The 26547-nt window shown below is 46.1% G+C and overlaps 1 non-coding gene across 1 annotated transcript; it reads left to right on the top strand.

The window, feature by feature from the left end:
* The first annotated feature begins 19710 nt into the window (after positions 1-19710).
* TRNAC-ACA (transfer RNA cysteine (anticodon ACA)) lies at positions 19711-19783 on the top strand. Its single transcript has one exon. It is a non-coding gene; the product is annotated as a tRNA-Cys (tRNA).
* The last annotated feature ends 6764 nt before the right edge of the window (positions 19784-26547 follow it).

Below are 26547 nucleotides of genomic sequence, written 5' to 3' on the forward strand. Positions count from 1 at the left end.
GTCTGGGCTGATGGGGCTCGTGGGGAGCCCTCCTCACTGAACAGGAGCCAAGATCATGATCATAGTAATAACAGCAGCAGGGGCTTAGTGGGCCCTTATTGTTTTAATACAGCACCCGGTTTGATCCTTGCAACAAGCCTACAAGCTGCTGCTCTGTCCAATTTCACTATCAAGAAAATGGGGACACAGAGAGGTTATGCAACTTGCCTAAGGACACCCAGCAAGAGGCGGAGAAGCCAAGACCTAATTTATTCTTCCACTTAATTCATTTTTGTTGTGTATCTTCTGCATTTCAGGCGCTGTCCCATGCTTTGGGCAACAGCTGTAAATAAAACCCTAATCTTGTAGAGTTTACATTCCCGTAAGACTTGACCCGCATTTCTGCCCTCCAAGACACAGACCTGGAGCCATCACCACACACCACCCCTCTCCCTTTTTGTTATTCTAGGAGGTCAGCAGCAGCCAGGGGCGGCCGGCAAGAGGTGGTCATTACGGAAAGCACCTGGTTCTAGAAATTCAGCCTCCAGGAGTCCCACAGGCCAAAGATTCCCTCCGGAGGGAATCGCCACTTCTGTGATCAGAAAGCAGAAGCAATTTGGGCAGCCTCGAGGGTTTGGCATGGCTGAGCGAGCAGCAGCAGTATCACCCCTTTCTTCTGCTCCCCCAGCCCCGCCAGACTTCCCACGCACCTCAGCCGGAAGGAGCCCCCGGCAGACAGACATGCCCGGCCTGGGTGTCCCAGGTCCTCTTTGTTAACACGATGGGTCGTCTCCCTTCCCCGCCAGGTTCTTGTCTTCACACCTTCACTCGGTGCCCCACTTCTTCTCACTTCTCAGAACCTGGTGCTGCGGCTTTCTCACCTCTCAGCTTCCAGAGTAGATCATAGGGCAGTATTCAGACCAACCTGGGTTCCAGCCTTTCCCCTGATACTCACACGGTCACATCAGTTAAATGGGGCTCAGAGAACCTGCCTCCCCAAGGTTAGTGGATCTTAGCACAGACCAGAATCCAACAGACAGAAGCTGCTGCCGGAGCTGTCAGGAACAGGCATTCCGGCGTGCCCTGCCCTGGGCACCAGAAGAGCAGGCACAGGGAGCTGAAACCCAGCCCAGGCTGCCCAAGCCCAGCCACTTACCCTAACAGAGGCTGGCTTCACTCCGAGCAAGGGGCTGTTCAGTCACCTCCTGTTAACCCCGCTGGCGAGGGAGGCCTCCCGCCCTTTGGTCCTGTCGTTATAGGGAAGGGCCAGCCTAACACTGCAGCGGTGGAGGGACGCAGTTTATTATTCACACACACTCACAGCCCTGGGAGGTCGGCACTGTGTCCGCACCACGCAGGGTCACAAGGGTTGCATGCAGGGACAGACAGACTTATGGAAGGCTGCAGGAGGCAGGGCTGGGGGCGGGGGATGCCTGGTTCCACAGGAGCGTGGGACTGCCTTATTTGAGTCATTCCCCAGGTTGGCAAGGAACCGATCCCCACTGTTGGGGGGTGACAGGAGCTGTGCTGGCCTCTCCCCAACCCCTATAAGTGTTGCTGGCTGGGGGACCTTACCTGCAGGAGCGGAGTGGGGCCTGAGTTAAGCCCCCAAATCCCTCCAGGTTCCACCAGGTGTCAAGGCAACACAGAACATCAGGCCTTAATTGTAGGCCTCATGCTGCAGGGCCACCCCTCTGCGTGTGCGTCTTGAGGAGCCACCGTGTCCTCATCTACGCAGACCCTCCTTATACAGGCTACAGCTCAGGCTGTTGAAACAGTGGGATCGTTGAGGCTGACCACCTCTTTTAGAGGTGAGGAAACTAAAGCCCAGAGAGGCAGAGTGACATGCCCAGAGGCACAGGGCTGAACCCCGGCTTGACTCCAGTCCACGGCTCTTCCCAAAACACCAGGCTCCTCATCCTCAGCTGCACCTCTCCATGCTGATATCTGCAGCACTGTCACAAAGTCCCACCCCTCCCTGGAGATCCAGACCCTCTAGACGACTGCCCACTCTTCTGGGACAACTCAGGCCCCAGGGTCCCCATCCCAGGCATCCCGTTTCCCCTCTTCCACAGCTGCTGCACAACAGACCCAAGTCAGGTCAGATTCCCTGTCTGCTTAAATCCCTCTGGTGGCTCATAATAAAGATCGTACTTCCCCCACCAACTGGCCCCTGGGGAATCCCCAGCCTTACTTCGCAGGTAATACATTTTAAAGGAGTCAAATCACACAAAGTGTGTTCTTGGATCATCATGGAATTAAACTAGAAGTCAGTGACAGAGACATCTAGAAAACTCATTCAAACTGAAAAACCCACTTCTAAATAACCCCCAGGTCAAAGAAGAAATCACAAAGGGAGTTAGAAAATATTTTGAGCTGGATGAAAAAAAATTTTTAGTGATGTATCAGAATTTGTGGGATGAAGCTAAAGCAGTGATTAGAGGGAAAGTTATATCATCAAGTACTTACATTAGAAAGGAAGAAAGTCTAAAATCAAATACCTCAACTTAAGAAACTAGAAGAAGTACTAATTAAACCTAAAGTGGCTGAAAGAGAGGGAACAATAGACAGCAGAAATCAGAGAAATAGAAAATGATCAAGAAAATCATCGAAACCTGAAGCTGTTTTTTTGATATCAATAAAATTTGTAAATTTCTAGTCATACTGATCAGAAAAAAAAGAGAGAGAGAAAAGACACACTCTGAGAAAAGACACACAATATCAAGAATAAAAGAGGAAATATCACTACAAATCCTACAGACATTAAAATGATAAAGGACTATTATGAGGAATATTTTGCCAATAAATTTGACCACAGCTAAAATTAATAGGTGTCTTGAAGAATACAAACCACTAGAGCTCACTCAAGAAAAAATAGACAGCATCATTAGCCGTAGAATTATTAAAGAAATTGAAATCTTCCCCCAGAGAAAATTCCAAGACTAGATGGCTCTGCTGGTTCACTTTACCAAACATTTAAGCAGGAAATAATATCAATTCTATACAAAAGCTTCCATAAAACTGAAAACTAAAAAACTTCCCAACTCATTTTATGAGTCCAACATTGCCCTGATATCAAAATCAGAAAAAGACATTGAAGTGAAATCGCTCAGTCGTGTCCGACTCTTTGCGACCCTGTGGACTGTAACCCACCAGGCTCCTCTGTCCACGGGATTCTCCAGGCAAGAATACTGGAGTGGGTTACCATTTCCTTCTCCAGGGTATCATCCCGACCCAGGGATCGAACCCAGGTCTCCAGCATTGTAGGCAGACACTTTAACCTCTGAGCCACCAGGGAAGCCCTAAGTATGATGTTATCTGTAGGTTTTTCATAGATGTCCTTTATCAGGTTGAGGAAGTTCCCTTGTATTCCTAGTTTGCTGAATATTGTTTATCAGGAATGAATATTAAGTTTTGTCTAATGGATATTCTATTATCTATTGAGATGAAAGTGAAAGTAAAAGTCACTCAGTTATGTCCGACTCATTGCAACCCCATGGACTGTAGCAGATGGCTTGCCTGCAATGCAGGAGACCCACCCAGGTTCCATCCCTGAGTTGGGAAGATCCCCTGGAGAAGGGCATGGCAACCCATTCCAGTATTCTTGCCTGGAGAATTCCATGGACAGAGGAGGCTAGCGGACTATAGTCAGTGGGATTGCAAAGAATTTGACACGACTGAGAGAACAACACATCATACTTAATGGTGAAAGACTGAAAACTTTCCGGTTACTCTGGGTAGGAAGGGGCCATGTAAGGTTTGAGTGGAGGGCTGATGGGATCTGACCTGATTTGGGTAGATGCTCTGGCTGGGAGCGTGGAATGGATGACCAGGCGGGGGGCTGGGGCGGGGAGATCCATTCAGGGCTGCGAATCTGATGTCTGGGCAGGAGGTGACTGGCTTGGCTGGGTGTCAGGGGTACCCGGTACCCTGCAGGGAGAAGTTGACAGGGAGTTGATTTGTAAGAAGAGTCCTTTTGATTTTGTGAAAGGTTAGAAGTGGAATTTGAAAAAGGAATTGCCCAGGAGACTTTGGGTCTGAATGACCCCCTGGTGGCATTCTACTGAGACAGGTGATGTCTCTTCCCCAAGGGCAGGGTGAACTCACACATCTGAGGAGACCCCAAGGGGGTGGAGGCAGTGGCCACCCAGGACCAACCACTGGAGCTTGTGAGCCCAGGGGTGTCAATCAGTCGGAGGCCACCATTTTTATGTAAAATCTCCAAAATGTTCAATGTGGGCTCCATTGTTTAAAACACAGCCTTCAGGCTAAAGGTGTCCAGAGGAGCCAAGCCACTCTCCCACCAGCCTCACCAGCCTTGATGCTTAGCTCCATCACAGCCTGGACACGAAGCTCATCCCTCCGAGGCCGGGCCATCCTGACCACCAGTTGGGGATCCCTCCCACTCCTCCTTATTGCCCCCACACCCTCTTGATTTCTTTCATCACCTTTTGATCTGTTTCCACGAAACTGGTGGCTGGGAGGCCTGTTGAGAAGCACTCGGGCAGGCTGGAGTCCCCAGAACCTTGCTCCAGGGTCCGACTCAAGGTATCTTCCCAATAATTGCTTGCTGGGTGCATGAATGACAGAAGGAGCAAATGAATGAATGAATGGGAGGATGAGAGCGAGGGGGCCTAAGAGAGAGCCCCCCTGTCCAGTGGTATTTCCATTCCATTTGTCTCCACCCGCCAAAATCTCGACCCTTCCTGGGGTCTTTGGGGATAGCCTTGAGCACCCCCGAAGGTTAGAGTGGGGGCCTCCCACCCAGCCACAAACACTCCCTTTCCCATCCCCTCCTCCATGAACACATGTTAGAGCTCACTACCTGCCCACACCCCACCCTCCCCGCCTGACATTTCTAAGGAAAATGGAGAATGAAAAGCAGACTCTCCCTGGGCAGGAGCAGCAAGAATTGACATCCTGGGGCGATGGCAGTCCCTGTGTGGAGGAGACAGGTCTGCAGCAAGAATGAAGCCAAGAGAGAGGGACAGAGGAGGGGCACCACCCTCACGGCCCCAGTGCACCCCCCACCGATCTCATGCAAGCTGAGGACAGCGTCCGTCTCCACCCAAGGCCTGGTGATGCTGCGCTGGGGTCCTGGGCCTGGCACGGAGGGTGGGAGCAGGGGACCCACAGGAGCCACATTCAAGCCTTCAGGCTCGGTGTGTGGCAGGGGCCCTGGTGAGGCTTCGTGTCCGCCTGGGTCCCCGAGGAGGCACTAGCGGAGCACAGTTAGATGGGGCACGTACAGTCCTCACCCCTGAGAACTGACTTCCCGGGACACCACTGTCTCGGCTTAGGAAACTCCCTTGGCGAAGTCACCTGGACCAAAGTGAGACCTAAACACACCACCAGTCTTTGCAAGAGAAACAGCAGCAAAAGAGAGGCCGGAGTGATTCTAGGACAGGAGAAAGTCGAGGAAGGAGGGTAGGGCAGAGGCTGCCCTGTGAACCCAGAGGCCAGAGGCATCCAGCGAGCAAGATCGCTCCATCCGGGCAGGATGTTCTCACGGCTGCTTTGTCTCCTTAAGCCTCTAGGACTTAGGCAAATGATGTATGTGTGTGTGTGTGTGTGTGTGTGTGTGTGTAAATAAAGGCTAGAGGCTGATGTTCAGTTTCCAGGTGCAGATTCAGCGAGGACAGAACCACAGGAAATGACAAGCCTGTAGCTGAGACTCCAGCAGGACAGGAAGTAACCAGGAGCCTGGAAGCCAACCCCCTTACCCTCCCCGCAAAACACTCCTATGCTTTGCTCAAATCACAAGGATGGGGAGACAGCCCAAAGGTCCAGTCCCCCTGAGATCTGTATTACAGGTATTCTTCCTCAAAAAATAAGAGTTCATCGTTAACACCACCAAACACCATCAATCATCTGTGAAAAGGTGAATCGCACTTTGACTCAGATTTGCACCAACCTCACTCCGGGGTGTACAGTTGGGTGCTTATCCTTCAGACAACATCTATTCTTGCCTGACCTGACCCTGGACTTTCTCAAGTAGGTCTGGGGGCTCCTCTGTGTCTCCCACAGTCATTATGGTAAAAAAAAAAAAAAATGATGATGATGATGGTATTAATAAAATTATTTAATCCTCACAAGGGGCTTCCCAGGTGGTACAGTGGTAAAGAATCTGCCTACTGATGCAGGAGACGCAGGTTCAATAACTGGGTCAAGAAGATCCCCTGGAGAAGGAAATGGCAACCCATTCCAGTATTCTTACTTAGGAAATCCTGTGGACAGAAGAGCCTGGCGGGCTACAGTCCACGGGGTTGCAAACAGTCAGACACGACTGAGCACACACACACACAGTCCTCACAAGAGCTTTATGAGATTAGAACTATTATTGTCCCCATTTTGCAGAGCAGGAAACTGAGGCTTAATGTCCTTCCTAAGGCCACACGGATTAGGCAGCGCAGGGATTCAAATCCAGACAGCCTCTCCTGAGTCTGTGTGAGTAACCATCGAGCCACAGGGCCTCTCATTTGGGAAGAGATTGTGGGTTTGTTAAACTGTGGCTGGCACTGGGTACTGTGAACCCAAGCCATGCGTGTCTCAACCACAGAAGCGGAAAGGAAAGCTTCTGATCACACGGGCTGTTTGCACACTGCCGGCCAAATCCTGCTGCTGCGTTTTCCGGTGAAATGAAAGGGATTCTGCCAAAATCCACATCATGCTTCCCCTTTACACTTCCCCCAGCTTTTCCATGCATCCACCTAAAATTACTCCTCTTAACAATAGGCTGCAACTCACAAAAAGAGAGCAGCGCTCTGCCAGAGGACCAGGCAGCTAAACCAGCATACAACTTAGTAAAGATGTTGAAATCCTAAAGGCCGAGAATCAGGGGGGCCAGCCACAGGGTCTGGACCCCCAGAACAGGGGCCCTGTGGCAGGGGTTCCAGGGAAAGGATGCAGAGACTGGGGGAGGGGGCAGCGTTTGCATCCAGCCTTATTAAAATGTGCCAGGTGGTCGCTGCCAGCTGTGGGCAAGACCCTCCGCAGAGCGGGGCAAAGTTCAGCCTGTTTGAGCAGCTCGCGTTCTGACAAGCCTTATTCTGACGGCTGGTTAACATCTCTCGGTTGAATTTTAACATGAAGTATCTTTTTGACGCAGCAAGAAGAGTGCAGTCCCTTTGGTGCAGGCAGGCCAGGCTTGCAGGAGCCGCCAGGCACATACATGAAAGGGAAGGAACTGGAGCCGTGGCTGCCCAGCGCTCTCCTTGACCTACTTAGAGCCGATTTGTTCAATGGGCCAGAGGAACCCTGGCGTGGGGGCCCCTGGGAGGCCGAAACAAAGGGGATTGCGGCCAGGGCTTTGGCAGCCTGCACGAGGGGGCCAATTAAAGCTATGGTATGCTCACCCCCAAACCTCGGCCACCTGCCCGAGATGGTGCTGAGCCCGACACCCGTGACCACCCCCTCGCCACTGCTCAGCCTCTGTGTGGGCGGTGGGTACACACAGGTGGCCCGGCCTTGCCTGCTCCCAGGGGTCAGCAGCCTTGAAGTCAGAGGAAAATGCATTTCAATGCAGCCAATGCCCGTGACTGCTCTGGAGGGATGCCAGGGGCAGGAAGCAGGGGTTCTGTGGATGAGGGCCCACTGGGTACCAGGCAGGTACCACATGCGGTGCCCCAGAGGTGGGAACAGGTGACTCCGGAAGTTAGCTTGGCAAGGAGGCTGCTTTTCTGTCTGGTGAAACCTTTTATGGAGCCTTTTGGCTACACACAGAGAAAGCTAGAATCTGGTCCAGAAGGAGAGAGGGCGAGCTGGCAGCATCGGGAAGTAAAGGGATCTGTTTCCTGGACGCTGAAGGGCTGTGAGAGCGATTGACTCGGGGCTCCTTCTACAGAGGTTCTGAGCTGGGGGAAGGGGTCCTTGGGCTCAAGGATAAGAGGGTGTGAGGGAAGGAGCTTCTGACCTGATGGAGCAGGAGCCCAGGGAGAGAGGCAAGGGTGCTGAGGCAGGGATGCTCCCTGGAGTCCTCCTTTGCTACCCGAAAGCCTTCAGCCTATTCCAGGAGTTGACAAATGTAAACACTGGAGCTGGGCTGACATGGACTGGAGTCCTGATTCTGCCACAGAGTAGCTGCGTGACCTGGACTCACCTCCCTGAGCTTCAGTTCCCACATCTGCAAAAATAGGTGCAAGAAGCATGTATCTCATTAGAAGGGTTAGATGAAGTACTACAGGAAGATGACTCAAGATTTGGTCACTATATATAAAGACTCAATAGAGGACTTCCCTGGTGGCTTAGTGATAAAGAATATGCCTGCCAATGCACAAGAAAAGGGTTCGATCCCTGGTCCTGGAAGACCACACATGCCGCAGAGCAGCGAAGCCCGTGCACCACAGCTGTTGAGACTGTGCTTTTTTAGAGCCTGGGAACTGCAACTACAGAGCTCCTGCCCCACAACTACTGAAACCAAAGTGCCCTAGAGCCTGCGCTCCGCAACGAGAGAAGCCACCACAATCAAAAGCTCTCACACCACAACGACAGAGTAGCCCCTGCTCACCACAACTACAGAAAAGTCTGCATGAGGGCCCGGCACAGGCAAAATAAACAAATAAAATTATTTTTTTTAAAAAGACTCAGAATATCACTTATATGTGGAATCTAAAAAAGACAAATGGAGAAGCAGAGTGGAATGGTGGTTAGCAGGGGCTGGGGGCATAGGAGAAATGGGAGATGTTGGTTAAATGTGTACAGACTTCCAGTTACAAGATTAACAGGTTTGCAGATCTAAGGTACAGCATGGTGATGTAGCTAAAAATACTGTATCATATACGTGAATGTTGCTAAAAGAATAGGTCTTCAACTTTCTCAACACAAAAAAGAAATGGTAACTATGTGATGGGATGGAAGAAGTAGCTAATATACCGTGGTCATCATTTTGCAACTTACAGATGTATCAAATCAAACTGTACACCTTAAACTTATACAGTGTAATTTGCCAGATACATTTCCATAAAGCTGGTGGGAGGAGAAGCATCAATGACCGTTAGGTATTACCTTCATCACCATCATCACCCTCACCATAACCAACACCATCACCAGCCTCACCACCATCACCCTCAATGTCTTCATTAAGCCTTGAGGCATCTCTCAGCTGTTCTAGGGGAATCCTGAGTTGAGCCTGTGGTCACATTTGGGGCACATTTGGTAGCAATGAAGAGTGGGGGCCAGTGTGTTTTTCCAGAAAGGTGGTAGCTCAGACTTTCGGAACTGCCTGGAAGAGCAATTTGGAAAAAGGAACACCCAGGAGACCAGCTCTTCAGAGGTTCTGGAGAAGGAGTTGGAACTCAGGCATCACGTGTGTTGGGAACAAGTAAGGAATTATCCTTACTTGGGCTTTCTGGGTGACTGGGGAAGGTGAGAACCATGACTTCTTGTCCTAAAAAAAATCTTGCAAAGCAGGGGTTATGATGCTCTATTTACAGATGAGGGGAAAGAAGCCCTGGGAGCGCCAATTCAGACTGAGACGCTGAGGACCACGTGGCACCCCCGTGCACTGCCTGGGCCCTGGTCTGCATGCCGGGTCCAGCTCTGAGTGCCGTGGGGGACATGATGACAGGCTCAGTCCTTGGAATGCCTGCAGCCCATCACCCAACTGAGGGAAGAGCTCGAGGCTCCTCCCACAGGTGGGGCTGTGGTGGAGATGGGTAGGGACAGGAGGCAGAAGCGTAGTGGGAGGGGTGGGTTTGGACAGGTGGGATGGTGGCCACAGTCCTCAGAAGAAATGGCCCACAAGGAAAGACGGGCCACATGAAGCGTTAGGTGGTTAGAATAGGAAATAGGAGTCCAGCATGGCGGTGGCTAAAAGACAAGGAAGGGAAAAGCCCGTGAAAATAGAACAAAGGAAGGACCGAGGACCGGAGGGAGGACCTCGGGTGGGACAAACAGCACTCCTGGCTAGCCCAGTTTATATAGGGCAGGCCCAGGGGGAGGAAAAAACATATAAAAAGAGGAGCCGAAGGGCGGGGGCTCTCTCTCCTCTTCGTGTCTTTGGGTCAGCATGCCCTCATACCTCGAGGATGTATTTTCCTGCTATTTTCTAAATAAAATTGAGCTGTAACACAGAGCCGTAACACTGCTCTGTCTAAGAGCCATAACACGGTCTGTCCGAGACCCAAGAGCTATAACACAGTCTGTCTGAGAGCTGTGACACGCCTAGGGCTTTAACGTCCGTCGCTTCAAATTTTTGTTGAGATGAGACAGAACCGAGGAGATTACACTCCCCTGACAGAAGGAAGAAGCAAAGGGAAGGCCCTGAAGACAGGCTGGGGCCGGAGGGCTCTGGCTGGCTTGGCCTTGTTCCTGAAACTCTCGGAAGTAATCAGTGGCTTTGAGTAAGGGCGATGAGCCGGAGGCTGGCAGATACCGTCAGAGGGACCAACCCAGACTGCTGTCTCGGTCATCTTGTCTCAAAGCAGATGAAGGAGGAGGGGAGCACAGCGGAGCTCAGGTGCTACCTCATACTATGTCCCGAGTTTGGGGGACCCCGGGGGCATGAACAAACCCAGTCGGCCGTGGCTGCCGCCTCCTCCAGCCACCAGCCTGGACGCAGCCAGCCCTGTGGGCCACCGGAGACTTTGCTGAGTCACTGACAGTAAGCATTCCTACCGGCCTTTCTCCCGCCTGGCCTGGGACCAGAGGCAGCTGCTGTCGCCACAGGACATGGAAGGGCTGGGAAGAATCACAAAAGCCCTGCTGTGCCATCCGGCCAGAAAGGTCCACAGTGCCTCCCCAGGTCCACAAAACAGAGCGTGTTGATGAACAGCTTGTCTGTGCCCATTTTTGGAAAGTACGCAATCTCACTGGTCCTTTCCCCTGATAGTCACCGGGACTTGGCTCTGAGAGAAGACCCCAAAGCCTTTTGGCAGCAAGACCTGCCCTTGTCCCTTCACCCCAATTGCCTGACCTCTCTTCTCCTTGACCTTCTCTCCATCCACTCCTCAGCCCCACGATCATGATCTAGACTCCCTTTCATGCGAACCTCGTCTTCCTAGCCTCTAAAAACTGGAGACCAAGAGCTCAGCCTCAGACCTCTTCTCCCTGCTGTGAAAGGTCGCTCCCTGTGTGAGCTCAGCCTGTCCTGGACTTGCAATGCCTTTCAGCTCTAGTGATCCCCAAAGACCAACTCACTCCACACGCCTCCGCCAATAGACAACTCTGTCTCACCACACCCGAAGCCAAAGGACTGACCACCCTTCACTCTTGTTGAAGCTCTAAGACTTTGGCCACCTGATTCAAAGAGCCGACTCACTGGGAAAGACCCTGATGCTGGGAAAGACTGAAGGCCAAAGGAGAAGTGGGTGGCAGAGGACGAGATGGTTAGATAGCATCACCAACTCAATGGACATGAGTTTCAGCAAACTCCGGGAGATGGTGGAGGACAGAAGATTTTGCTGTGCTGCAGTCCATGGGATCACAAAGAGTCGAACATGACTTAGCAACTCATCAACAACAAACTCGCTCACCTCAGTGTTCTCCATCTTGGTAGATTGCCCCTCATTCACCCACCAGACCACAGTGTCATCCTTGCCTCCCCTCTCAGCAAGCACACCCAACCCCAACCAAACCTATATATTCCAAGTCTTCCCTGACTGCCGTGTCTAAAGGAGCCCCTCAGTCTCACCCCTTATGCCGCTTTGTTTCACACCATGGCATGATCACTACCCATCGCTGGATTATACTCGTCTATTTCTTGGTTTGCTTCCCCTCCACCACAAGGGCAGGGACTTAGCTTGTTTGGTCCCTGCTTTGTCTCCACTGCCAAAAGCAGTGGTTGGTGCATAATTAGCAGTTGGTAAAATCTGCCTGGTGAATGAATTAATCTCCACAATAGTAAGACTAAGGCACACATGCTCCAAGAGTGCAAGGAAATGATGCCACCCATGAAACAAGAAGTGGAAGTTAGGAAACAAGAACAGACCATTGTAGGAAGGACCAACTAGTAATTTTGAAATGAGAAGTATGAATTCTGAAATTTAAATTTCCATGATTTGGAAAATCAGAGTCCCTGCTGAAGGGCTGAAGAGCCGAATGCATCCAATAAAAGAGAAAGTTAGTGAGATGGATGCTGGAGGGGAATACCTCCCACCAGGAGGAGGCTGATTCCAATGAATTCTGGAGTGTGTTTGTAGTGGGCACTCTAAGTATTTTCTGATTCATTCATTCAGTCAATCCATATATAATGAATACCTCCCAAGTGCCAGGCACTGCTCTGGGTGACATGAATAAGCAGTGAATGAAATTGACCAGGTCCCCACTGAACTTACATTCTAGTGGTGGGAAGACAGATAACAAGGAAATCTAGGAGTGGAAGACGAAAGGTGTTGGATGATGGGGAGTGCAATGGAGAGAAGAGGAAGCAGGGACTTCTCTCTTTTCAGGAAAAGGAACTGGGGAGTGTAAAGGTGAAGGCAGCTAACATTTAAATAGGGGCCAGGGAGGGCTTCAGTGAGAATAAGAGTCTTCATTTATTTTCAGTTGTGCTGGTCTTCATTGCTGTGCACAGGCTTTCTCTAGTTGTGTTGAGCAGAGGCTACTCTTCATTGCAGTGCATACGCTTCTTGTTGCAGGGGCTTCAGGAGCTGCAGCATGTGAGCTCAATAGTTGCAGCATGAGGGCCCTAGAGTGCTTGGGCGTCAGTGGTTGTAGTGTAAGGGCTTAGTTGCTCTGCAGCATGTGGAATCTTCCCAGACCAGGGATAGAACTCAGGTCCCCTGCATCGGCAAGTGGACTGTCATCCACTGTACCTCCAGGAAAGTCAAAAGAGAATGAGACTTCCTCACAAACACTTGGACTAAGTGAGCCATGTGGGTCTCTGGGAGAAGAGGGCTCCTAGCAGAAGGAACAGCAAATGCAAAGGCCCTGAGACAGAGCCATGGAGCAACAAGGGGAGGCCGATGGGGCTGGTACAGAAGCAGCAAGGATGGGAGAGGAGCCTGCAGAGGTGGCAGAGGTGGAAAGTGACGGGACTGAGGAAGCACAGAAGTGACACAGTCTAATGGAAGTCGATGAGATAAAAATTGACATCTTAAGGCAAGACGGGAAAAATACCGACATAAAACTTTTTCTCTGCCCTTTGGCTTCCTCCCTCCCCTCTGGTGTGCATCGTGCATCCATGTTACATGTTAACCCAACCTCCCCAACAGCAGACGTAACTGCTCAACCATAAAGATCCACTTTTCTCCTCTGGCACCAGGCATGTAACTCTGTAGAAGACAACATTCCTTTCTCAACTCTGTAAGAAGTCACAGTGACCCACCATTCACCTTGGACGGCCCAGAACAGACTGGTCAGACGTCCTGGGGTGGTACACTGGGCTGTACCTAGTGAAAGTTCTTGGCTTAAATACTTACTTACAACCTTATTAAGGTTACTGGCTGTATTATTCATATTCTGCCTATATTAAAAGACTACTTGCATTACCAAGTGTATAACTGAGCCTCTGATAAAATTAGTGCTGATGGGCTTCCCATGTGGAGCTAATGGTAAAGAATTCATCCACCAATGCAGGAGACGTGGATTCGATCCCTGGCTCGGGAAGATCCTGTGGAGAAGGAAATGGCAACCGACTCCAGTATCCTTGTCTGGGTGCAGGGGTTAATAGTCTGCTGTCTGTTGCTCTGGCTAAGCCATGAGAAAATCACCATGAGAAAAGAACAAAAGCAAAATGTGGCAATAACGTGTAACCTAAATAAAAGTACATCAACTTGATTAGTTGGGGTGGTCATACCCTGCTAAGTTAAGGAAAAATGTAGTGTGGACCTTGGAACGCCGGGTCAGCACAAGTTCAGAACTAGGCTTGTGCACACACTAAGATGTTTCCCCAAGGCATGTGCGGGTCTATGACCTCCAGCGAGGTGGTAGCCCTTGTACAAGAAAATAACAAAGGTAGTTTAAAGTAATCAATAAAACGGGAGATGTGACTGGGACACAGGAGACTGACTCCATCGTAGCACAGCAGATACTTTCTGCTTGCCAAGAAACTAAATAAAAGCGACGCAGCTCCGAGGAACAGGGCTCTTGATCCGAGAGGTCTTGAGTCCCCCAGTCCCATCTTTAAAACTTTCATTCTGTCTCCAGTTTCTTTTTCCCAAACTGCGTCGACCACTTTCCATCCCTACCTGCTGTGCTGGCTGCAGCAAGTGGCGCCCGACGTGGGGCTCAAAAGTGAAGGATCACCGAGAGCAAAACTGAAGCTGAAATAACAGCGCACAGTCCGGGTGATGCGTGGGGTGAGGCCTCTGAAAATCCCCCTTTGTGGTAAGTAACACTCTCTGAGGCATTGAAACCGGGGCTAAATATGGGAAACTCAGAAAACTCCGAACAATACTGGCCCTATATATGCCTCTTTTTTTTTTTTTATGAAACATTATTATTTAAGGATAATAACAGAGAAAAAAGTACAAACAATAAGTGTATAAGTCATGTTCCCCAACCTAGATCTACAAAGAGAACATTCATAGCACCATAGAATCACTATTGCCTGCCAATAGCTGTGTCCTCCTCCTCTCCAGGGAGGACTGCTTACCTAAGACTTGTACTTCCATAGAGTATTTTCTCAGGTTTTGAACTTTATTTCATTTATTTTTATTAGTTGGAGGCTAATTACAATATTGTAGTGGTTTTTGCCGTACATTGACATGAATCAGCCATGGATTTACATGTGTTCCCTATCCCGATCCGCCCTCCCGCCTCCTTCCCCATCTCATCCCTCTGGGTCTTCCCAGTGCACCAGCCCTGAGCACTTGTCTCATGCATCCATCCTGGGCTGGTGATCTGTTTCACCCTTGATAGTATACTTGTTTCAGTGCTATTCTTTCAGAACATCCCACCCTCGCCGTCTCCCACAGAGTCCCAAAGTCTGTTCTGTACATCTGTGTCTCTTTTTCTGTTTTGCATATTGGGTTATTGTTACCATCTTGTTAAATTCCATATATATGCATTAGTATACTGTATTGATCTTTATCTTTCTGGCTTACTTCACTCTGTATAATGGGCTCCAGTTTCATCCATCTCATTGGAACTGATTCAAATGAATTCTTTTTAATGGCTGAGTAATATTCCATTGTGTATATGTACCATAGCTTCCTTATCCATTTGTCTGCTGATGGGCATCTAGAAAAGATGCTCAACATCACTCATTATCAGAGAAATGCAAATCAAAACCACAACGAGGTACCATTACACGCCAGTTAGGATGGCTGCTATCCAAAAGTCTACAAGCAATAAATGCTGGAGAGGGTGTGGAGAAAACAGAACCCTCTTACACTGTTGGTGGGAATGCAAACTAGTACAGCCAATATGGAGAACAGTGTGGAGATTCCTTAAAAAACTGGAAATAGAACTGCCATATGACCCAGCAATCCCACTCCTGGGCATACACATCGAGGAAACTAGATCTGAAAGAGACACGTGCACCCCAATGTTCATCACAGCACTGTTTAAAATAGCCAGGACGTGGAAGCAACCTAGATGCCCATCAGTATATATGCCTATTAAAGGCAGCTTTTTAAAGCAGGGGGAACAAAAACAAGAGAGGGCCGGCTATTGGAGCTTTTACAAACCATTGAGAAGCATTGCTCATGGTTCCCTTCTCTTGGTACTTTAGATTTAGGAACATGGAAGAAGGTAGGTAGTGAATTAGAGAAACCTCTTTGCAAGGGAATGCCCTTGCCTGTATCTCTCTGGTCGACTTGGATGATGATAAAATCCATTTTGGAATCTCTTCAGACCCCGGAAAGCTCAGAAGGGAGTGAAGATGAATGTGAAACCCCATCAGAGGGAGGACCCTCTGATGCACAGAAGGGGGGGCGGGGAGGGGGGTAGAACAAAAAACGCAAGAGGCTCTTAAAGCTGCAGTTCCTTCTATACCTTTGTTTTGGAAAAATGAATTTCCTTTACCTCCTCTTCTTCCCCCTCCTCTCTTTTTTTTAAAATTAATTAATTTATTTTAATAGGAGGCTAATTACTTTACAAAATGGTAGTGGTTTTTACATTGACATGAATCTGCCATGGGTGTACATGTGTCCCCCATCCTGAGACCCCCTCCCACCTCCCTCCCCATCCCATCCCTCAGGGTCAACCCAGTGCACCGGCCCTGAGCACCCCATCTCGTGCATCGAACCTGGACGATCTATTTCACATATGGTAATATATATGTTTCAATGCTATTCTCTCAAGTCATCCCACCCTCACCTTCTCCTACAGAGTCCAAAAGTCTGTTCTTTACATCTTGCTTTACATCTTGTTAAGTCTTGTTCTTTACATCTTGCTGTCTCACGTATAGGGTCATCATTCCCTCCTGTCTTAACTGCTGGAGAGGCTCAAGCTTTTCCTTCCTTGCAACAGAGAGCAGTTCTGTCATCCCTCCAGAAAGGTATTTGTCGGACTCGACAGGAGGGGGCCTTGGAGGCTATGACTATGGCATTTCCAGTGACAGTACATGAACGAATAGCTCCTGGGACAGATCCTAATAATCCTAATGGGGTGTATTGAGGCTGGACACAAACAGATTCCCTTCAAAACACTAAAGGAACTTAAGCAAGCTGTTCAGAATTATGGAGTAAGTGTCCCAACTGGCTCAGACAGCAAAGATTCTGCCTGTAATGCAGGAAACCCGGGTTCAATCCCTGGGTTGGGAAGATCCCTTGGAGAAGGGAATGGCAATCCACTCCAGTATTCTTGCCTGGAAAATCCCACGGACAGAGGAGCCTGGTGGGCTGCAGTCCATGGGGTTGCAAAGAGTCAGACACGACTGAGCGACTAACACTTTCTTCTTTTACCTTGGGAATAGTTCCGGGACTAGCTGAGGGCTCCCATTTATTATGGTGGCTCATGACCAAGCCAGACAGATCCCCATCTCTTTAGATAAATTGATAGGCAGTGAAAATTGGGGGAGCATTCAAGATCAAGTGCTTATGGAAGACCAGGCTATAGCACAGGTGAGGCGATACTGCACAAGAGCCTGGGAGAAAATAGAGGTTAAAGGACAGGCTTTCTTTACTTTAAAAGAAGACCTCACTTCCTCAGAGAGACAATCCCTGCTGGGACAACATCTTATCAGTCAGGCTACCCCTGTCATCAGGAGGAGAAGGGGACAACAGAGGATAAGATGGTTGGATGGCATCACTGACTCAATGGACGTGGATTTGGGTAAACTCTGGGAGTTGGTGATGGACAGGGAGGCCTGGTGTGCTGTGGTTCATGGAGTCGCAAAGAGTCGGACACGACTGAGCGATTCAACTGAACTGAACCCCTGTCATCAGAACCAATTTGAACATTCCCTGGTTTAATTTTTAGCTATAAAACTATGACTACAAAAAAGAGAGATGACAGTTTTGACACTGAATGGCCATGATATTATTTAGGCTCCAGAGAAAACTGGTTAAACTAAAATCTTTTTCGAAGTTGCAAAACCAGTTCTTCTTGCATGTACAATTAAGAAAAAGTTGGCTTGTTACAATACTTTTTTGGAGCTCCAATTCTGCCTGAAAAACAAAAACACGCCTGGGAAAAAACCTGAAGTTAACTCTTACCATGTCCTTGGGATACACAGCTCACTCTGTCTGGGACTCCAGCCCTGAACAGATTGGTAGAACTCAAACCAAGAAAAAAAAAGAAGGGGCAAAGAGACATATTAAATTTCAAGCAGAAAACTATGAGATCTCTGTCTGTCTAAATTTATCTGTATCTCAGTGTGTGTCTTTGTTTTTGGATAATATGAGGTTAATTTATAAATGAGCTTTATCTTAATTCAGGTTCATGTGAACTGAAAAATATTCAATATTAAATATCTAACATTAATGTTTTTTTGCTAATCTAATTAAGACATGTCTTAAGTCATTAACATTGTGTAATACTTTTATTGTGCCTAGGTTTAAGGTAAACTAAATTTGCCAACAAAGAAAGTAATTCTTTATATATATAAATATATATAAGTGAGATGAAAACTTTTAGATAAACTCTATTAAAAATAATTATATTTTAGAAATGTCTATTTAAAATAACCTCTGAGGGTTGGGGTAACTTAAATTTCTAGAGTTGGACTAAACTAAATGGTAAAAGTTTATTAATTAGCTAGGTCATTTCCAAATAAAAAAAGATTTTGAAACATTAATTACTAAACACTAACTTCCTCTTACAGAGAAACTAAAGAAATTTTAGACTATTAATAAATATGTTTGGTGCCATCCTGAGATGTTCTCTATTAAAAAAGAAAAAAAAAGCAAATGTTTTTAAAAAATTAAAACCGGTATTTATGTTCACCAACCTAGAAATTGTTAATATGCAAGACAGTTCATGGTTGTTTAAGGAAAATAAGATTTATGTTTTTAATAATAATAAAAAGATGTGAAAATTAAAATTAGTCTATTTTAAAAAAAGAAAGTAAATCTATACTTATAGGTGGCTATTCTCTAAATAGATAAATGAAGTGATGACTACAGAAAATGTAAAAGAAGGTTTATGACAAGTAAAAAAAGAGTTTTGTGCATGGTACAAGTTTCTTAAGACATTAAACTGCCTTTGAAGTCTTATTGCTACTTTGAATAAGTAAATAATTATTGTTTCACAATGAATATAAGCTGGTATCAATCTGAAATTTGGTTTTCTCTTCCTATTAAAAAAAAAGTTTTCTTGGAATACAGCTTTTGATAACACACTATGTAAATCTCTTTGTCTTTAATGATTCATACTTGCTTTTAAAATCTTTTGTTAGTTTGATAAAATAAATGAGTGTTATTTCACAATGATCTATGGAAACTATGGTGCACATAGACAAAGCTCATTCTGCTTCTACAAAATTAACCCCTCATCAGGAAATTTGAAACAGATAAACAATGGCTATAAGCCAAACAGTCAGGGCTATGGGAAGTCCAAGATGGCCGCTTGACTTTTCCTGGTTCCCTGACAAACCTGACTTTTATTTGATAGGATAAAGCCTTTCCTAGCTGCAGGGTTACTAACTCACAATGGAAAAAATGGTTAAAATGCACTTTCTGCAATCTCCAGTGATCAGGACACCCACTTTGCTGGACCAGTCATATAGACACTGACAAAAACTTCATGAGCTTCTTGGAAACTATCACATTCACTGATGTCCTTTGTCATCAGACAAGGGCCACAAAACAAAGGGATTGGTTACATGAGATTGAACAGACTGCTAAATATGATTACAATTTTCATGACTTTTTGTCTGACATATTACTGACTTCTAATCTTTGTTTTCAGATATAAAAAAGATCTTCTCCTCAAGTCACTGATGGCTTAAAACAATTTAGTGATTTATGCCTCTGGGTAAAATTAACACATTTTTCTTTTCTCTCTGCCTCATCTCCCCTAAAATTGGAGACATTTGAGTTTTAAACAGCCTCACCAAGGTAAAAAAGAACAGTCTTCAGACATATACAAAAATCTCAGAGTATACTAGGAGCTCTAATAAAATATCCACACAAATGATGTCAGGCCTATGACATCTAATATGTTTCACTAAATATTAAGTTCTAGTTTTGTTAATTAAGGTCTGTATTTACTAAGACTCACTTAGATAGTTCCTTATGGTTATGTTTCATTGCTAAAAGGACATTCATTAAGTTAAATTAAAAATGTCCTTCATTAAAAAAGACACTCTAAGTTTGTTTCTAAAGCTTATCTCAGTAATCAGTCAAAATAAAGATTAGATGCTCCAGGATCTACAGCCAGGAAATTAACAGCAAGCTATTTAGGGCTTCCCTGGTAGCTCAGACGGTAAAGCATCTGCCTACAATGCAGGAGACCCAGGTTCGATTCCTGGGTCAGGAAGATCCCCTGCAGAAGGAAATGGCAACCCACTCCAGTATTCTTGCCCGGAAAATCCTATGGAATGAGAATCCTGAGAGGCCACAGTCCATGGACTCACAAAGAGTCGGACATGACTGATCGACTTCACTTTCACTTTCACAGTCATTTAACAAACTAAGTCAGTGACTTAAAGATGTCACTGGGCTATACCTAAAGAAAGTTCTTGACTTAAGTTCTTACTTACAATTTTACTATTACTGTTAACTATACTGTTTTCTATATTCCCTATTTCAAAAACTGTTGTCCCTTACATTATCAAGGGTGTGACTGAGCCACTGATATAATGATGGTAATACAGTTCCATATGAAAGCCGTAGTTATAATGGATGTAACTCAAATATCTTCCTTTGGTAAACTCTCTTATGTACATGTGATTATTGATACATTCTCTCAATATACATAGACCACAACTCAATCGGTGAGAATAGAAAACACATACAAAGACATTTATATGGTTGTTTTTGCTGTTATAAAACTACCAAAAACTATAAAAACTGATAACAGCCCTACTTATACCAGTAGAGCATTCCAATAATTTCTTAAAATTTGGACTATAAAACATTCTACTGACATTCCCTATAATCCACAAGGACAGGCCATAGTGGAGGGAGCCAATCAATCACTTAAACATATGATATAAAAACAAAAAGGGGGAGATGCCGTAGGACGACAAACATTGAATAAAGCTTTATTTACTCTCAATTTTTTTTTAATATTTCAGGACAAACTATGGAAACTGCAGCTGAGAGACATTTTCAGGCTGCATCCACAAATACACCTAAGCCTGTGATTTGGTGGCAAGATCCACGAACAAATGCTTGGTCACTGGGGAAGTTAATTACATGGGGAATAGCGTTCGCTTGTATCTCCCCAGAAGAAGGTCTAGAACCTGTGTGGATCCCAGCTTGTAGAGTAAAATCAAGCAGAAAAAACCAGTGATTCCAGGAAACATGATCATGGTTATGTTTGCCTTGATAACCATCACAGTGAGTATACCCCTGACTTCAGCAGAAGCAAAGAATTATACCTATTGGGTCTATGTACCTAATCCCCCATTGCTAAGGCCTCTTAATTAGGGTGAAGGATCTATTCCTGTTTATGTTAATGACTCCTCCTAGATCCCTGGTCAAGAAGACAAAGCGTTTGCCCATTCATATAAAGGAAGAGGGGACCCGCTTTAATAGTATTTGGGGATTTGACACTTGGCCTGTTTGCCTATCTTAATCTATCAACGCAAGCTTGGCTTTCTGTAAATTCTTTGAACAGAAATCACACTAATGCTCAACTGCATTTACTTTCTGGATTGAGCTGTGGATATCAAGAGACTGATCAAAATAATCTAACCAAGCCCGATAGACCCTTGGATGAGAGCAGACACATATGGGCCAGCCGACAAGATCAAATACACTGGGATAATTGTTGCGGGATTGAAGGAGTGATCTTACTTAATGGTTCCTACGGAATTGTCTGGAACTGATCCCCTAAGGGGTATGCAGTCTCTAACTGCTCACACCATAACTCATCCTGCAATCCTTATAAGAAGTTGCATCAGCATATATCTGTATACAATTACACTAATATTACTACACATTCAGAATATCCCATTATCTGGCATGACAGTGGCATGTCTCCACCACAACCACAGCTCAAATTAGGTAGGGCTCAAACAGAAATATGGAAGTTGGCCAAAGCCTGAAAAAATATCAAATTTGCGATGGAAATTATTCTTACTCCATGAATTATACTTTGTCATTCAATACATCAACAAATTGGACACTACATTCAAGGTTGTGTTAGGGAGCCATATGTGATTATGATTGGCACTAAAACTATTAATCAGACAGAAAGGAACCTGACCTGCCAGGATTGCAAACTGTATACCTGCTTAAACAGTTCATTATTTAACTCTAACCATTCCTATGTGATTTTGCATAAATGTTTAGGAGTTTGACTGCCAGTATCTCAAAATAGGCCTTGGGAACTCTCCCCTGACATGCATACTTTGCTCACAGTACTAAATACTATTCTGAAAAGATCCAAAAGTTTTATTGCGCTCCTTCAGTTCAGTCGCTCAGTCATGTCTGACTCTGTGACCCCATGGACTGCAGCACACCAGGCCTCCCTATCCATCACCAACTCCCAGACTCTGCTCAAATTCTCAAAGATAAGGCTTTCTTATCTCTCTTTAGTTCTACTTCCCTTTCTGCCATAAGGGTGGTGTCATCTGCATATCTGAGGTTACTGATATTTCTCCTGGCAATCTTGATTCCAGCTTGTGCTTCTTCCAGCCCAGCGTTTCTCATGATGTACTCTGCATCTAAATTAAATAAGCAGGGTGACAATAAACAGCCTTCATGTACTCCTTTCCCGATTTGGAATCAGTCTGTTGTTCCATATCTAGTTCTAACCGCTGTTTCTTGACCTGCATACAGATTTCTCAGGAGGCAGGTCAGGTGGTCTGGTAATCCCATTTCTTTAAGAATTTTCCACAGTTTGTCGAAAATCACGCATGGACATCACCAGATGGTCAATACTGAAATCAGATTGATTATATTCTTTGCAGCCAAAGATGGAGAAGCTCTATACAGTCAGCAAAAACAAAACCAGGAGCTGATTGTGGCACAGATCATGAACTACTTATTGCCAAATTCAGACTTAAATTGAACAAAGTAGGGAAAACCACTAGACCATTCGGATATGACCTACATCAAATCCCTTACGATTATACAGTGGAAATAACAAATAGATTCAAGGTATTAGATCTGATAGACAGACTGCCTGAATAACAATGGACAGAGGTTCATGACATTGTGCAGGAGGCAGTGATTCAGATCATCCCCAAGAAAAAGAAATGCAAAAAGGCAAAATGGTTATCTGAGAAGGCCTTACAAATAGCTGTGAATAGAAGAGAAGCTAAAGGCAAAGGAGAAGAGGAAAGATATTCCCATTTGAATGCAGAATTCTAAAGACTAGCAAGGAGAGATAAGAAAGCCTTATCTTTGAGAATTTGAGCAGACTCTGGGAGTTGGTGATGGACAGGGAGGCCTGGTGTGCTGCAGTCCATGGGGTCGCAGAGTCAGACATGACTGAGCGACTGAACTGAAGGAGCCCAATAAAACTTTTGGATTTTTTCAGAATAGTATCTAATCAATGCAAAGAAGTAGAGAAAAACAATAGAATGGGAAAGACTAGAGATCTCTTCAAGAAAATTAGAGATACCAAGGGAACATTTTATGCAAAGATGGGCTCAATAAAGGACAGAAATGGTATGGACCTAACAGAAGCAGAAGATACTAAGAGGTGGCAAGAATACACAGAAGAATTATACAAAAAAGATCTAATGACCCAGATAATCAAGATGGTGTGATCACTCACCTAAAACCAGACATCCTGGAATGATAAGTCAAGTAGGCCTTAGGAAGCATCACTATGAACAAAGCTAGTGGAGGTGATGGAATTCTAATTGAGCTATTTCAAATCCTAAAAGAAGATGCTGTGAAAGTGCTGCACTCAATATGCCAGCAAATTTGGAAAACTCAGCAGTGGCCACAGGACTGGAAAGGTCATTTTCATTGCAATCCCAAAGAAAGGCAATGACAATGTTCAAACTACTGCACAATTGCACTCATCTCACACACTAGCAAAGTAATGCTCAAAACTCTCCAAGCCAGGCTTCAATAGTACATGAACTGTGAAGTTCCAGATGTTCAAGCTGGATTCAGAAAAGGCAGAGGAACCAGAGATCAAATTGCCAATATCCGTTGGATCATCGAAAAAGCAAGAGAGTTCCAGAAAAACATCTATTTCTGCTTTATTGACTATGCCAAGGCCTTTGACTATGTGGATCCCAACAAACTGTGGAAAGTTGGCCTCCTTGTTGCTGCCATAATGGGCATTATTGCCATCACCACCATAGCACCAGTGGCAGAAATAGCTCTCTATCAGATGGTACAAACCACCACTTTTGTGCAGGAATGTTTTAAAAATGCCAGTTCCGCTTGGGGAGCCCAATCTCATATAGATTGAGGAGATTAACAACAGGTTGGTGGATTTAGAAAATGTAGTGCTACTCTTAGGAGAAGAAGTACAAAATCTTAAATCACAAATACATTAAAGTGTGACTGGAACATTATTACTTTCTGTGTAACCCCCCAGGAATATAACCAATCTGAACACTCCTGGCATTGAGTCCTCTCGAGTGGATCAAAGATATCAGAGGTGGTCTCACTGGAACGCTATGTTTTGCTGTTTCACTATAATCTTCTCTTTAGTCCTCAGATGCATGCAAAAAGTCCTCCGAGAACTAATGAAGAAAGATGCTGCAAGATCAACATATCTTCTGCTATAAAAACAAAAAAGGAGATATGCAGGGGTTAATAGTCTGTCGCCTGTTGCTCTGGCTAAGCCATGAGAAAATCACCATGGGAAAAGAATGAAAGCAAAAATATAGCATTACAGTATAACCCAAATAAAAGTACATCAGGTTGATCAGTTGGGGTTGTCAGGCCCTGCTAAGCTAAGAAAAACGTAGCGTGGACCTTGGAACGCCGGGTCAGCGCAAGTTCAGAACGCTGCTTGTGCACACACTAAGATGTTTCCCCAAGGCACGTGCAGGTCTATGACCTCCAGCCAGGTGGTAGCCCTTGTACAAGAAAATAACAAAGATAGTTTAAAGTAATCAATAAAATGGGAGACGTGACCGGGGACACAGGAGGCTGACTTCCTCATAGCACAGCAGATACTTTCTGCTTGCCAAGAAACTAAATAAAAGTGATGCGGCTCCGAGGAACAGGGTTCTTGATCCGAGAGGTCTTGAGTCCCCCAGTCCCATCTTTAAAACTTTCATTCTGTCTCTAGTTTCTTTTTCCCAAACTGTGCGTTGACCACTTTCGATCCCTACCGGCTGTGCTGGCTGCAGCACCTGGGAAATCCCACGGACAGAGGAGCCTAGTGGGCTACAGCCCACGGGGTCCAAAGAGTCAGACACGACGGAACACACACAGTGCAGCGGCCTTGAAACAATATATAAAGTATCCAGTTCTATAAGAGCAATGATAGTGTAACTAAACATGGGAAGAAGCAGCAAGGCAGAACCATTTCCTGAACCATAAGAAACTAGTAAGACAGGCAGCCCAGAGGCTTTTGACTACTGTTAACAGGGCCTAGGGTTTCCCAGGTGGCTCAGTGGGAAACAATCCGCCTGCCAATGCAGGAGATACAGGAGACGGGGCTTCAGTCCTTGGGTCAGGAAGATCCCCTGGAGAAGAGAATGGCAACCCACTCTAGCATTCTTGCCTGGAGAATCCCATGGACAGAGGAGCCTGGTGGGTCCATGGGGTTGTAAAGAGTTGGACACACACGCACCAACAGGGCGTAATCCAGGAACAGCTCACCGAGTGGCCAGTCAACAAAATCCTTGCCTGACCCTGAAATGAGCATTCCTAGCGTGGTTGGACAAACTGGTCACAAAACGCCTCCGGAACCTTGGTTGGAATTAAGATCGAAAGGGAAGGGATTGTAAAATAAAGAATGTTGCCTACCATCCAGTTCTACAAGAATCAAGTCATTAGCCACTATAGTCTCTGACCTACAATAGTGCTAGAAAAAATTGAGGCCAAAGATCAAGATGAGGTACTTTAGGCTCTGGAAAACTTGCGGAAAAGGCATTCTGATAATTAGCTACTTTCAGGAGCAATTTTTTATGAACTCAAATTCTTGTGCCTTCTCACACTTAGAAAAGCACTAAAGGGGACTTCCCTGCTGGCCCAGTGGCTAATACGCCGCACTCCCAATGCAAGGGGCCCCGGTTCCACCCCTGATCAAGGAACTAGAGCCCACAGCCGCAGTGAAGACGAAGATACCATGTGTCGCAACTAAGACCCGTTGCAGCCAAATAAATATTTTTTAAAAGAGCTAAGTTGGGACTGTCCAGGAGTTAGGACTTTGGTTTCCAATGCAGTGCAGGTTCAATCCCTGGTCAGGGAGCTAAGATCCTACAAGCCTTGGGGCCAAAAAACCAAAACAGAAAACAGAAGCTTTTTGGGTGACTCAGACAGCAAAGAACCCTCCTGCAATGCAGGAGAACTCTCAGACTCTGACAGACTGTCTCCTAGGTTATCACCCTGAGTTTAATCCTCGAATAAAAATTTCCACTTTTTTCTTAGATTGACTACTGATTAATTTTTTCATCAACAAAGTAAAACAGAATCCCTCTATGAGCCTGTGGAGAATGGATGGCAGAGGCTGAAAGGCAGAGGTAGGGAGGCTGGCAAGGAGTCCCCTGCCATAATCCAGGGAAACAGGGCGGTGGCTTGGGACACGGAGGGCACAGTGGAGGAGGCAAGGAGCGGGCATGGCCCAGGCATGGCTTGAAAGTCAAGCCAACAGGCCATCTTGGCAAATGGCATACGCAGGGTGCCAGGGACGACTCCAGGGTTTTGTCCTGAGCAACAGGAAAAGGAGTCTCTGACAGCTGAGACCACACAGAGAAGTATGTTGAAAGGGAACTCAACTTTGGCCTCGGCAAGTGTGAGACGTTTATTAGGTCTGCTAGAAAATGATTAAGGAAGATAACCGAGGTGACACAAACAAATTTAACACTTCATGGATGGACCGAGAGATTTTCACACTAAACGAAGTGTCAGACAGAGAAAGACAAATAATGTATGACATCATTCATACGTGGAATCTAATTTTTAAAAAATTATATAAATGAACTTATGTACA

This window comes from Muntiacus reevesi, chromosome 5 (genome assembly GCF_963930625.1).
Source record: "Muntiacus reevesi chromosome 5, mMunRee1.1, whole genome shotgun sequence".
NCBI lineage: Eukaryota > Metazoa > Chordata > Mammalia > Artiodactyla > Cervidae > Muntiacus > Muntiacus reevesi.